The following is a 16,096-nucleotide window of genomic DNA, read 5'->3' as shown; positions in this document are numbered from 1 at the left end:
TTGCAGTTTTTGAATGTTAAATAAAAAAAAACTATGAGAGCTATGTTAAACGGTAAATTAATTGCCAAAGAGATCATTTTGTATGGTCAAGCCATTATGTGACGGCAAACTTTAAAGTGGGACAGGGGAACCGGACCCCTTATGGAGCCACATATATAAGTATATATTAATGATTAATGCATATAATTTGTTACTTGTTTCACTCCAAACATTGCTTAGCTTGCCCCTTAAGCTTTCCTTGATCCGCATCTGACTCAAAAGTAAAGTTTAATCAAGAAACCTATACTTAAAAGTCTTACAAATATTTGGAACATGACGTTCAACGCTCGTTTTTGGTTAGGAAGATCGAGACAATACAATACTTTGGAGAACCTTTTCACGTGACAAACAACAAAATTTATAGAGAATAAAAACAGAAATCATGACAATACCATATATCTGAATAACAAGATATATTACACTCCCCTTTACTTCCACCTTTATTCAAGACTAGACTTCGTGAACTTTGCCATTTCCCGTATATATTTCTTTTTAATGCAAGTGCCAACAATTCTTTACTTATAAAGTTATATATTAGCTTTGGCTTTGATCATCCAATCAACATTCAACAATAATCATATAATACTATCGAAGACATTGTCGGTTATTACAAAGTTGACATGCCCTAACTCTTTGTATGGATTTATTTCTTCCTTTTCTGATTGGCTTGTTACTTTAAAACTCTAAAAGTATATATACATTTTAATGAAAGGAGATTAAAAGTACATTTAGACAGAAGTGAAAATATGAATGACTGATTGTTCTTTGTTTAATGTCCAGTGTTAAATATTGTATGCGTATATAAAAGACTCTGAACATCTCTCACAAACCGAACTTCTGGTATTTATCAGTTATGTTCGAACAATTTCGCATAGAAAAAAGCTCCGTTTGCGAATATTACAACTATCGTCTATTAACTTCATTTCTGGTGACGTCATTATAAATGTTCCACAACTTTTGTCTGTGTCTTGTTGATATTGTAGGTCCTCGTTGTTAATCAATGTATTAGGACCAAATATATTAACAAAAGGTTCACCATTTAACCATTTCCCTTGCCTCATGCCTACCCAAACACGTATTCTACCTGAAAGAGTGTAAAAAAACAAGTAATTTTATAGAAAAAATATTTATTGCAGGTATGGATCTCTGATGCTGTGAATTGAAGTAAAGAATAGCAGACTCTTTAACAAGTAGAGTCATCTTATGTTTGCAAAAAAAAAAAAAAAAAAAAAAAAAAAAAAAAAATCTCCTTAACTATTCAACCGTCTTTTTTTTTACATCCATGAAATATTCATAAAATATTACATACCATTTTCCATATTGCTTCCGATGCCTCGTGTAAAGAGAGTGCCACGCTCTTTGCACGTTAAGAACCCTTGCAACAACTCTAAGAGGGGTCCGTAGGTGGCCTGTTGCAAGGCAAAATTTCTGTCCTTATCCAATATACCCTCATTTTCCAGTGGCAGTTCAAATTTCCCCGACCATCATCCCAGATGGCCTCTTTTATATCAACCTACCTATTGTATTTATTGTGAACTTGTTCTCGTCCTGAATATGCATGAAATATTTGCCACTGGACGTTAAGCAACCAACAATCAATCAGTCAATCATCCATATTGCTAATTATTGATACAATCTACATTTAGAATTAAAGATAATTATAAACCCGCTGCATTTGTTTCCATCTGTCCTTATTCAGGGAAATGATGTTCATTAGTTGTTGTTTGTTAATGTAGTTCTCGTTTCTCGTTTTTATTTTATATACATTAGACTGTTGGTGACACCGTGTTCCTGTTTGAATGCTTTTATACTACTCATTTTTGGGGCCCTTCATAGCGTGCTGTTCGATGTGAGCCAATGCTCCGTGTCGAAGACCTTACTTTGACCTATAATGGTTTACTTTTATAAATTGTATCTTTGGTGGAGAGCTATCTCATTGGCACTCATACCACATCTTCTTATAGCTATGTCGCCGCGATATAGCCTTTTTGTGCTAATGCGGCGTAAAGCAACCAACAATCAATCAATCAATCTTACAGCTATATATGACTTACAATATGAATAATAGAAAACGACATCTCTTATGTCGGCTGATGTTATCGTAATGAGATCTGCACCGTCTCCTTGGCAATGTACCCTGGCATCCTGCCAAGTTTTGGTAACAGAATAAGGCTTAATACATCGGTTAACATCGGGGAAATAATCATAACCTGGTAAAACACAATCTGAAACAGAAATGTTAGTGTTTCACAGTTACGTTAGCTGTATTGATCTATATATAAATTAATGCATCATATAGATTATATGGCAGGTGTCTTTTTGCGACAATTACTGTTTTAGGGGATTATTGGCGCCACACGTTTTCCCCCCAAATGTATCTATTGCGCCAATATTTGGAAGTCGTTCGTGCCAATTAACCTGTACACGTATCTATCATCCTTTAATGATGTGTTTTTGAACACTATAGTAAAGCTACAAGCTACTACAAATATTAAATTGGTCCGGGAAGTACTCATGCAGCAGCAGTAAGCAGAAGATATGTTTTATAAAAGGAAACATTTGCCGTGTAAACTACCGGTTGCAAGGCCGGTTAAAGGATAACGATGTAATTTTAAAACAGGTGGCGCAAAAGATTTCTTCAGATTATATACACGAGCGTAAGGCTAAGGAGAGGGCATAATCTATGTTTTTGCGATTTTTCTCCATTTTTCACTTGATTTTGTATATTCTAGCAACCCATCATTATCTTTTCTTCATTTTTGACCAATAGTTTTCCTTTATAACTATTTTTGTGTCCTTTATTCTCTAATTTTGTTTGTTATTCCCTATATTAACATCATACAAGTCCTTACACATTACAAAACACACGAAATAACAATCTTATCTTATTTCAATTGAGATAGTTGTAATTTACCATGAAATTAGAAAATAATAATAATTTAAAACATAACAGTAAAAGAAACGGATACACCCACTGTATATAGGAATAAGAAAACAAAGAAAGTGTTTTTTTTTATAATTTGAGTCATAAAAAAATTACTTTATTATTGTGACTATCTCTCTCTCTTTAGAGGTGTACCTTGTTTAGGAAACCAACTTTAACGTTTAACATCGCTTTAGAAACTGAAATGCCGCGAATGAAATAAACTACTTTTACTCCACTTGATGAGAGTTTAACCATGGCAAAAATATTCGGAAATTTTACAACATTATACAAACTTTGAAATTATAAAGAAACTGAGGTTTCAACTCCCCCAGGCAAAGTCGACCTTAGATGTATTTGGCCTTTTTTAGGTAGATTTTGTTACACAGCTTTTCAAATGTTTTGGTTCCTTGGCTTTTAGTGGCGGATTTAGAACTTTTTATAAGGGAGACTGAGTGATCGCTGACTGATCTAAGGGTTTGCCCACTCCACGTTTCACACAAAAGGGGTAAGGTCCTGGACCCTACCCCCCTGGATCCGCATATGATTTTCCAATATTAGGGTGCTCTCGATGAAGATTAATCTAGAAAGCGCTTCGGATGCATTCAATTTATAACGTGTTATTTTCTGTTTTTAAAAGAGCTGATTCCATTTGAAGAATAAGTTGTCTGCTTATAAATTAATAAAATTAAAATTCTCGAAAAACGTAATAAGAAAGGTTGTCGAATTTTGAAGCGAAGAAGCATAGAAAATATGGAGAATGCGTCATCCGTTTATACTTTCTTAACACATGACATGGGTAAAATCTCTTTGCTCTTATTGTGCTTTAATCTCGATAATGCACAGCAAAAGTGTGCATTAACTTTCTCAGATATACTGCACATTTCAACCGAGTACTCTTATACTTTTAGGGGCGGTTCCTGGATTTAGAAAGGGGTCTAATTCCTTAAAATTAAAAACTAGATATCGCCGAGTGTAGCGAGACTGAACACAATTTTTGACGATGTTATGTTAAATATTTATATGTTTTTCAAATCAATGGGCGGGACATAAAATGTGTTATAATATTGTGTGTACCGCCATGTAAATCTTAAATCAGTGTTTCACAGTCAAACCAGATAATGATTAATTTTTGCAATTTCTTCCAAAAAAAAAAAAGTATTTTAGAATTACAAAATATCAAACTAAAATCTGATTGTGATTATTCTGTGCTTAATGAAATCTGTATTACGACTATTAAGATGTGTATGCCTTTTTTGTGATTATTTTGAAATCAAATTCAATAAGGATCATAATATATGAGTTTGTACAGAGGCGGGGAATAAGCTGCAGATCAATTGTTTACATACGAATTTCTTCAAAAACTAATACAGTAGAATAGAACTTTGGAGGGGAGGGGGAGTCAAAGATTGAAAAGTGAAACCATTTGTTATGTTAACTTAACATTTTTAAGACACGATTCTCCTCGATTCATCTTCCTCAAAGCATATTTTTGAGGTAACGAATGGCAACAAATCTATGCACAATTAAATGTACACCAAATGGAACGAAAACTGTAGAAGATGTTGGTGATACGTCAATATGACAGCAAATAAACAACAAAAACAAACTAATGACTACTAGAAGGCTTTATATAGTGGTGCACGATATTGGTGTCACTTTGGAAATATGGGTTAGAAGACGGGTTATTCCAATTCAAGCTCTTATCCTATACAATAAAAAGATATGTTATGCATATCATTCTAAAGGAAATAAACCATAGAAATCAATAATATAGATGATTTTGTGCTTTGTCTATTTTTTAATGAAAAACTTTGCTCATTTCGATGCCTATAACGTCATTTCAAGGGTGTCCCGCTGTTACAATTTTGTTTTATGTGCGTCTTTGAAATCCCTTAAATGGAGTAATAGACGTTTTTAACTGCAAGAGAAGGAAGGTCGCCAGAAGAGTTAAAATAAAATAGAGAAAAAATGTCCCAATTAGCTGATCAACTCGTAAAAAATATTTTTGTCTTCACTTTCATAAGATATAACGGACGAAAATAGATTTTAATGATATCAGAAAAATTATACATGTCCCGAAGAAGCTATCTGAAGTCATCATTATGTAACTGCGGTCTTATTTTAACAACATCGTCATTTTCCGCGTGTCCAATAATATGTCCCGATGGACAACATAACACAAAGAATAATTCAGAAGCTTTTTATCAAACGAAATTCTACTATATCTCAACTTTTTATCACCTGTTAACTGATATGAATGGAACATACATTTAATTTCCTTTAAAATGATACGATATGTACTTTTGTTTGAGTTGCAGGTAGAAAATCCGAAACGATCTAATGCTGAGTTCACACGTAATTCGAATTCGATTAGCATTAACTAATTCGAATTAGTTTAATTCGCATTCGGAACGTTTTACGTCCTAACGTCAATTCTAATTCGAATTGCAATGTGCGTCAAATTCGCTTTACTGTTCAAACGACGTTAACTTTTAATTCGTATTAACAAAAACGTATTCTAATGCGAATTGGCTAATTCGAATTAATTCGAATTAAAAAAGAAGAGTGTGTGAACGCGATTAGTGAATTCGATTCGCATTCGATTCGAATTCAATTCGAATTAAATGTCCGTGTGAACGAGGCATAAGATGTCCAATGCCATGTCCCCGTAACCGTAATTTGACGTTCGCATTATAATAACGTTCAACTGTATACGACTTTTCTTGCATATTTGGCATAACATTATTTCATGAAATGGTCTGATCTATGTAAAATGAAGTTCTCTTTTTATACGTATTAAATATAGATCTGCATTGTTTCGAGGATATAAGGTGTCGAAATATGTAACTCGAATACTTCATAAATACAAGCCCCCGGAACTATAACAAAGAGATAACTTACTTGTGACCGCACTCCCACTTTACAAAAACAAGATACATTGAAAAAGAAAATGCGATCAACAGTGAGATCTTCTGAATTATCCTTCTCAGCCAGATAGTATCTGTAGTTCCTAGCGTTGCTATCGAGGCTATACACATGAATGAAAATTCTCAAAAAAGTCTTATGAGAAAAAGTACTCCTTAGTCGAACATTTCAGTAAAAGGTGCAATCATATTTTTTTTGTCGCATCAACTCATTTTACAGATTTATCTGAGAAATACTCGTATGTCATAAACATTTCAGTATAGCTAGCGATCTTTTTTTATGCACTGTTTTTAACTGGTAATCGATAATACCCATAAAAATAGAAATTAATAACAGAGTGGCCATTTGTCCGGCTAGCCGGACGAATTGTAACAGGGCTATATGTCCGGCCATTGCAATGCGCATGTCATTTAATGTGCGTTCGGAAGTGCGTGTAATATTATCAGTAGCACCAAGGGGGTGCGTGTAATTCGATCACTGATTTTTAATTTTAAGATCATGGTTGAAAACTTGGGATACTTGATCGGAGAACAATGGTTTCACAAAATTATTCGACTCGCTACAGTTGTGTAAATGGTGGAAAAGATGTTCAAAGCAAAAGAAGTCGAGAAAGCCCTTTACAATTGCATATCATACTGAATAAAATTTAGCTTAATTATATTTCGAAAATGAATATATATAAGGGGGGGGGGGGGGGGGGGGGTAGGTTACAAACTTGAAGTTGGGATGTTGGATATAGGATTATAAAAAGTGGGGTGATGAAATACACGGGACAACAAAGATGGGATCAGGAGAAAAAAAATTGAGAGGAATTTGGGAAAAAGGAGCACACCGTGTCTCCCCGACCCCCTCACGTAAATAAAATAAAATTCAACGTAGAATTAAAAATATTATATATTATTTATAATATAAAATTTTCACAGTATTGTTTAATTTTAGGGGGGGTCATTATAGAAAAATCTCCGACCTCTCACTCAAAATATGGATTACTTTATGTCAAGGGGTCTTTAATTCTCTTTCACCGGACAGCAACAGACATAATAGTTTTGTACCTTTTTCAGCTAGACAACATCCTTTGCGTTAACTAGTCAAATAAAAAAAAATGTATTATTCAAAATCGGATTTCGACCTGCTGGTAGTCTGTGAGGTATGTATAGGTCTGTGTAAGAGTTTTTCGTTCTTTGCCAAATTCTATAATTTCAAACATTATAAAAAAAGTATCGATCGCCGACCCTGTTTTGAAGCTTGAGTTTGTGTACAAAAATATCTGATCAAAGGGTTGCTCGTAAAATATGTTTCCGAAAGCAAAAACAAAACAATACAGAACACCGTTCTCATTTTCATAATACAGTAAGAAGATGCGACCGTATGATTGCCAACGAGACAAACTTCCATCAAAGAGGGAGCGAAATTACCAAATTACAACAAACATATTTAATGTGTAATTGGGGAAAAGAGACAGAAATAAGAAACGAAATATTTACAATTTTACTAGCCAAGATAGGAGACGTCTTCTGGCAGAGAGAGCATGGCTTAATTTTAAGAAATACTAGAACACACCCGTGATATCGCGGGTCCGTGACTGCGTAAGCCTTATTTTAGCATTGGTATTGTCATCTGATATTAAAAGTCATGTCGATTATAAGATACATTGTTTTCTCTGCTTTCAATTTTTTTCTGTTTGAACCCGTCGACCTGGAACTTCTCAATTATTGGTATATTAATTATTTGGAAAACGAAAGGTCCTGGAATCATGCCCGCTAACAAATTGAAAACTGTACCTATACGCCTTATTTTAAGTCCAGATTTTAAGTATTCGTATTGTTACCTTAGAAAGTCTTACTGTTTAAAATACTACAATAGGGAACAATTTGACAATGCTTGAATTAAGTAGAGTTAACTCCGTGATTATGACCCGTGTATATAGCAAAATCCTAAATACACCGTTTGGTGGTGCGCCTGTCAGATGCGGAGCGTACAGATAAGGTAATAGGTGACAGGTGAATATACTATTGGTATCGGTATCGGATTCGACACGGAACTTGTTATAATTATTGGCAATATTAATTATGTGGAAAACAAAAGGGTCTGGAGTGGTGTAATTTTTAATCTACACCATTGTCCTATATTACTAATATATAAAGTTGAATTCTTTGATTTGTTGTTTTTACCCGATGACGGCTGACAAATTGGACCTCGTTATTTTAGTATTATAGATAAGAAACTAGTAATACACAAACAGTTAAAAAAGAGAAGAAAAGAAGACATCGAAGGTTATAAGCAAAGACGGCCAATGTGATATGCTGTAAGCACGCTCGTCCTAAAAGTAAGAAGGTTAAGGTCAGATTTGCTCTGCATTTGTTTCACTCATAGTATCAAACTAAGTGTTAAAGTTTTAAAACATTTTGAAGATAAAAAACGCCAAAAAATATACAAAACATACTTATTCGTTCATTTTTTTTTACATAAATTGCTGTACTGCTATACCACTGTCCCAAGTTAGGGTGAGAGATGGGATCCCGCTAACATGTTTAACCCCGCCACATTCTGTATCATGTGCCTGTCCCAAGTCAGGAGCCTGTAATTCAGTGGTTGTCGTTTGTTTATGTGTTTCATATTTGTTTTTCGTTCATTTTTAGTACAAAAATTAGGCCGTTAGTTTTCTCGTCTGAATTGTTTTACATTGTCATTTCGGGGCCTTTTATAGCTGACTATGCGCTAGGGCTTTGCGCATTGTTGAAGGCCGTACGGTGACCTATAGTTGATAATTTCAGTGTCATTTTGGTCTCTTGTGGAGAGTTGTGTCATTGGCAATCACACCAAATCTTCTTTTTATATATTTGAATCATTTTACAAGATATCAAATTTATATTTTGTGTTATTGTTGCAGACAATTCTTCTCAAAAATTAAAAATTGTTCATGTATTTAATATTTTGATTTAATTCAATGGAATTTTGCATTTGCACCGGCTTGAAAAAATAAAACTATTTTAAGAAGCAACTTTAAAAGCTCTGTACTTTAAGCGGCATTTTCACATGAGTAAAATATACGGTCAACAATTGAAACTTTCCGTGGAATAACGTGCTTTTCTTATATACCTTTAAGGTATATAATATAACACTAATGTATATACATGTAGGAAAAACATCAAGTGCCTGTAAACAGAAACGATAAAAGAAAGGTAAAAGAGGGACGAAAGATACCAAAGGGACAGTCAAACTCATAAATCTAAAACAAACTGACAACGCCATGGCTAAAAATGAAAAAGACAAACAGACAAACAATAGCACACATGACACAACATAGAAAACTAAAGAATAAACAACACGAACCCCATCAAAAAACTAGGGGTGATCTCAGGTGCTCCAGAAGGGTAAGCAGATCCTGCTCCACATGTGGCACCCGTCGTGTTGCTTATGTGATTACAAATCCGGTTAATAGTCTAATTCGGTAGGTCACATTCATGAAAGGGAAGGGGATTGTAGTTACGACGTAAGGAACACATCCGATATCATTTGTGAAACGGTTATTCCATAACGGTCAACCAACTCGTGATGGCGTCCGTAAAATTTACGAAGGGATGACTTCAACTTCACCATTTGGAACTCTTGGTTTAATAGCTTCCTTGTGAGCAGCAACCCTCTATCAAGAAAATCATGATAGGAAATGCAAGCACGGGAATATCGTATCAATTGGGAGATATATACCCCGTATGCAGGTGCTGCTGGAATGTTGCTACTTAGAAATGGAAAGTTCACAATTTGAAAGCTGAAATCATCTCTTTTGTCGTAAAGTTTTGTTTTCAGCCGACCCTCATTGTCAATTTCTAGATGTAAGTCAAGATATGAGGCCGACTTAACTGTATCTGTAGTATCCTTTATCTCTAGCTCGATGGGATAGATGCGTTCCACATAGTCACCAAATTTTGAATTATTTAGTGAAAGAACATCATCTATAACCGAGCTGTGCAGATTAAATGATATACTAGAACACACCCGTATATCGCGGGTCCTTGACTGAATTAAAGTATATAACTATGCACAAGCCTTATTTTAGTATTAGTATTGTCATCTGATAAAGTCATGCTGATTATAAGATACACAGTTTTCTCTGCTTTCAAATATTTCTGTTTGAACCCGTCAAACTGGAACTTATCAATTATTGATAATATTAATTATTTGGAAAACAAAAGGTCCTGGAATGGAGTATTTTTTAATCAACAGCATTATCCTATATTAGTTATAAATATTGAATTCTTTGATTCGCTGTTTTACGTCATGCCCGCTAACAAATTGAAAACTGTACCTATACGCCTTATTTTAGTCCAGATTTTTGTCGAGCCTGCAACTTTTGTTGCAGAAAGCTCGACATAGGGATAGTGATCCGGCGGCGGCGTTAGCTAACTTCTTGAAAGCTTTATATTTTAGAAGGTGGAAGACCTGGATGCTTCATACTTTGTATATAGATGCCTCATGTTACGAAGTTTCCGTCAGTCACATGTCCAATGTCCTTGACCTCATTTTCATGGTTCAGTGACCACTTGAAAAAAAAGTTCAAATTTTTTGTAATGTTGAATTCTCTCTTATTATAAGTAATAGGATAACTATATTTGATATGTGCGTACCTTGCAAGGTCCTCATGTCTGTCAGACAGTTTTCACTTGACCTCGACCTCATTTCATGGATCAGTGAACAAGGTTAAGTTTTGGTGGTCAAGTCCATATCTCAGATACTATAAGCAATAGGGCTAGTATATTCGGTGTATGGAAGGACTGTAAGGTGTACATGTCCGACTGGCAGGTGTCATCTGACCTTGACCTCATTTTCATGGTTCAGTGGTTATAGTTAAATTTTTGTGTTTTGGTCTGTTGTTCTCATACTATATGCAATAGGTCTACTATATTTGTTGTATGGAATGATTGTAAGGTGTACATGTCTAGCGGGCAGATGTCATGTGACCTTGACCTCATTTTCATGGTTCAGTGGTCAAAGTTAAGTTTTTGAGTTTTGGTCTTTTTATCTAATACTATATGCCATAGGTCAACTATATTTGGTGTATGGAAATATTTAATGATCTTTATGTCAGTCGCGCAGGTTTTATTTGACCGTGACCTCATTTTCACGGTTCATTGCAAAGTGTTAAGTTTTTGTGTTTTGGTCTATTTTTCTTAAACTATAAGTAATAGGTCAACTATATATGTTGTATAGAAGCATTGTTAGCTGTACATGTCTGCCTGGCATGGTTCATCTGACCTTGACCTCATTTTCAAGGTTCATTGGTCTTTGTTTAGTTATCTTGGTTAATGTTAAGTTTATGGTACAGTTGTTATAAAGCTTAGCTTTTTACTTAGGATTATCAACATAATATCAATGATTAGTATAGAAGGCGAGACATTTCAGCGTGTGCACTCTTGTTAGTATTCGTATTGTTATCTTAGAAAGTCTAACTGATTAAAATACTACAATAGGTAACAATTTGACAATTAAGTAGTGTCAACCCTGTGATTATGACCCGTGTAACACTATATAGCATATTAATCCTGAATACACCGTTTGGTGGTGCGCCTGTCAGATGCGGAACGTACAGATAAGGTAATTGGTAGTGAATATACTATTGGTATCGGTATCGGACTCGACCCGGAACTTCTTAATTATTGGCAATATTAATAACGTGGAAAACAAAAGGGCCTGGAGTGGTGTAATTTTTAATCTACACCTTTGTACTATATTAGTTATATATAAAGTTGAATTCTTTGATTCGTCGTTTTTACGTGATGACGGCTGTCAAATTGGACCTCGTAATTTTAGTATTATAGATACCGACTTGCTTGCTCAATAACTATAACATGAACTAGGCTATTTGGTTGACTTATAAATTCCTCGTTCCCTATTCTTTATATCTAAGCTCCCCATTATTCTCATATTTTCTTTGCCTATTTTACTCTATTCTTTTTTAATCTTTATTTTCTATTGTGTAAACATCATTCCTACCTCAGATACCAATTACAATGACATACACCACAATAACCGCAAGGGATAAAAGCCGCATTCGTAACAACTCGGTCAATTCTGTATCTTCAAGGAGATTGGCGGATGTACCCGGGGATTGCGAGACAACCATTGCGAGACCATTAGCCCTATTGATATTCAATATCGTTAAACTTCCCAGTACTATAGCAGGTACTTCTCATTCCAACATAAAAATATTAGTATAAATAAGAAACATAACCAGTTGCTCTAATCCTAAAATCTAACATGACCTTCATTAAATACCAGCATATTTGTTCGCTTCGCGTCTTGTGCAAATCTTTCACATTTATATTGTGTACTATGAAGCTACTTGAACGAACATCAATAGATCTTGAAATAAGCAAAACATGAGATCAGGTTCACCATGCACTACTGATTTTTAAAAAGACTTTTATTACCAAGGACTATTTGAATATATATTAAAGAAACAATTCATAGATTTTCCAATGACTTTCTTCACTCAGTGTACCGAACAACAACGCACTTTGTAACTAACTAGCTGCAACGTAATTGCTATATACATGGCGATATCTTAACTAATAAAACTCTGCATTTAAAAATAGAACTGCAAGTTGGTTCTCGTTGTTACGGGTTTTGCCATTTAATCTAAAGACTTAACAAATTTCTGTTGTCCGTTATTATTTATAATAGATATTCTATTGAGTTAAAATTCACAAGAAAACATGAACCTGTTAAAAATAACAGATCAGCAAACTGCAGACTCCGTAACAGTGGTCACGTTGCTTTGCTAAATTATAAACTGGAATCTACTTGTATCAAAGCTCAACCCTTATATCAAGCAACTGTCAGTCGAAGTCAGTTTACTAATATTTTACTTTTTGACGTTATTTTGAAGTAACTGGTAAAATCGTCTCGGGAGGGAATATGACTTTACGTAGCCTGGCTTCGCCTCAGTTGACAATGTTTTCTCGGGGTAACAATCTGCTCTCTATGTGTTATTTTTATACCGAAACTCAGCATCTAGTGCTTACTCGCGTTAAAACTTAAATATATTCTATCGTATTTTCTAGATTTCCAGGTCTCATTTTAAATCGGTATTACATCCCTAAATTACATATTGTAATGTTATTTGTCGCGAATATGTAGTACTTGGTTCTTTTGATTTTGTATTCATCATTTGTATTTTTATGTTGTACTTTTGTTTGTCTTTTGGTCCGTTTATCTCTTTTGTTTTGGCGTTGAAGAATCATTTTTGACTTATGAGTTTGATTGTCCCTTTGATATATTTCGTATATCTTTTATAAAGTAACAAAAAACGTGTTAGAAGATTGCGAAGTATTTCGCACCATAGAAGGCTAGAGTGGACTTCAAGCACGAAAATTAGTATGCGCATCCCAGCAAGAACAGAAAAATCTTAACAAATCACCGATCTGAACAAGTATTGAAATTTCAAAGGTATTTTTGAATGTTATGTAATTGACACAGAAGTTCACACACAGACCATTTTGATATTGTATTTTTTACGAAAAAACGGAACTTTATTCTCCGAATAGTTTAAACAAATGTGGAGGCAATACTAAAATAAAAGTAATGAACATACATTATGATTTAAGTAAGACATATATTTTTTGGTGTTATGATATATTTGAGTTAACTAAATTGTTAAAATTATGTCAAATTAAAAATTAAATATCACATAATAGTTTTATTTGTAGTATATAAACCTTCCATATCTTTTAAAGTAGAGTTAACTTCTTTTTTTTTTATTTCTCACGACACACTGACATTTGATAAACATTTTGAAAGTAAAATAAATCAAATTATAAAGAAACGAGAATTCCAGAGAATTAAACGAAACAACATAATATGAAAATGTCTTTGAAGTTCATCGTTTACTTACCACTAAAAGCTAACACATAAACTAGCCACCCTTTCCCAATGGTAACATTATGCGAATCGTTATTTCCCGAGGATTCCGAATGAAGCATACACATCCGGTTATTCAAATCCCAAATTAATGTATCACACATTCCGTCATTAGTACAATGTTTAGCACACGATATTTTTGATCGAGTTTTGCTCGTATCAAACACGGAAATTTCTTTTAAGCATGGCGGCATGGACAGTTTAAAATTTGTGAATCGAAAATCCGTCGATTGGCATGTCAAGAAAACGGACGAAATCAAGATATAAAATTCCATTTAGTAAATTTTATTTCACGCCTGATGATTAAACTGGTTAAAAATTCCTTCCATAACGATTTAAAGCCTCATCAAATGTTAAATGTTGCTTTAATTCAAGTGATGTTTTCTAACCTTGAAGAGTTTCCACTTTTAACACATGACTAATCTTCCAAGAGAAAATATTTACAATGATTGCATTTTCATAATACAATTCCGATTAATGAATCGCTCATTACACTGACTTTCTTGCAGTTCTAGAAGAAACGGAAACTAAATAAATACATCATCTCAAGAAACGCAGTTTAACATCTTATTTACAATACTATTTAAATATCGAACTCTTGAACCCAAAAAACTCATTAAAGAGATTGAAATAGTTAAAGAAATTGATCGATTACGTATGAAGCATTGCTAGAATCTATATACAATGATTCCCAATTTCAGAAGTACCAAATTTATGTTAATGCATTTTGACAGCACTTCAAATGTGTTTTCAGTCAGTTGATCTAAAAAGATCTAAAAACTGACTTTTATCCTCCTTGGGAAAATGCAAAATGTGCCGAAGTTCCTAGGCATTACTATTGACATTGCTTATATAAACTTATAATATAAGCTTTATAATTACAATCTGACAGGAATTATACACGATAGAGAGAAGACAATAACATTCTCCATATAATTAATATTTCCAAGGGGCATAACTTTTAAAAATAGTTGATCAGACATGGAACAGACATTGATTGAGTTAAAAGCCTTCCAATTGATACGTGTATTTTATAGTGTTTTTTTCTATGTTGTGATGTTATACTATTGTTTCGGAAAAGGGAGAATGTTTGGTACCATTAAAACGTTTAATCCCGCTGCAAATGTTTGCACCTGTCCTAAGTCAGGAATCTGGTGTACAGTAGTTGTCGTTTGTTTATGTAGTTCATACATGTTTCTCGTCTCTCGTTTTTATATAGATTAGACCGTTGGTTTTCCCGTTTGAATGGTTTTACATTAGTAATTTTTGGGGCCCTTTATATCTTGCTGTTCGGTGTGAGCCAAGGCTCCGGGTTGAAGGCCGTACCTTGACCTATAATGGTTTACTTTTATAAATTGTTATCCGGATGGAGAGTTGTCACATTGGCACTTCTACTTCTACTTCTACCGGATAATGGCCACAATCAACTAATTGAATAGTTTGCCATGACTTCGGTGCGCATACGGACCCCTCCCCCTCCCCCATATTGTTTGAATTTAGTTCAGCTTTGTCACCGAGGCTTTAAAAGCCTCGACTGACGGCGCTGACACTACCCCAGGAGGGAGACTGCTCCAATCTTTGATGGTTCGTGGAAAGAAAGAAAATTTCCGGTAATCATTTGATGCTGCTGGAATTTGGAAGCTTCTGTCATGCATATTTCTTGACAATCGTTTAGATGGAATCAAACGATCTTCCTTTGTCACAGCAACTTTCTCGTTTACTATTTTAAAGAGCATGGTTAGTCTTGCATCTTTTCGTCTTTGTTCGAGTGATCTCCATTCTAGGTGGTTTAGCATCTTGCTTACACTTGAGTGATTTTGGTGTTTATTCATCACATAACGTGCTGCACGTCTCTGGACCATCTCTATTCGGTCTATTTCTGTTTTGTTGTATGGGTCCCATACAGGACTGGCGTATTCTGTTATTGGTCTAACAAGTGTTTTGTACGCACTTTCCTTTACAGACGTTGATCCGATGTTCAGGTTTCGTTTTAGGAAACCGATTGTTCTATTGGCTTTGTTGCAGATGTTGTTAACATGGTCATTCCATTTCATTTCGGACGTGAATGTGCAGCCTAGGTATTTTGCGCTTTTGACAGGTTCTAAAGTGTGACCATGTAATTTTTATGATGTTGCAATGGTGTTGCTTTTCCGGCTGATGGTGAGTACATTGCACTTGTCTGGGTGGAAGGGCCATTTTCCATTTGGTTTCCCATATTGCCAATTTATCTAGATCTTTTTGTAGGTCGTTGGAATCTTTGTCGTTTGATATTGTAAGGTAGGCTATGGT

At 34.5% G+C, this 16,096-nt stretch overlaps 1 long non-coding RNA gene across 1 annotated transcript; it reads right to left on the bottom strand.

The window, feature by feature from the left end:
• Nucleotides 1-665: 665 nt before the first annotated feature.
• Nucleotides 666-14,270, bottom strand: LOC143051042 (uncharacterized). The gene is made up of 3 exons (XR_012970560.1): nucleotides 13,782-14,270; nucleotides 2,094-2,264; nucleotides 666-1,123 (listed from the first exon to the last, which is right to left on the bottom strand). It is a non-coding gene; the product is annotated as an uncharacterized LOC143051042 (long non-coding RNA).
• Nucleotides 14,271-16,096: the final 1,826 nt, after the last annotated feature.

The sequence above is a fragment of the Mytilus galloprovincialis genome, chromosome 11 (genome assembly GCF_965363235.1).
Source record: "Mytilus galloprovincialis chromosome 11, xbMytGall1.hap1.1, whole genome shotgun sequence".
Lineage (NCBI taxonomy): Eukaryota > Metazoa > Mollusca > Bivalvia > Mytilida > Mytilidae > Mytilus > Mytilus galloprovincialis.
Note: the sequence above shows the minus strand (reverse complement) of the source record. Positions and strands in the feature narration are given on the sequence as shown.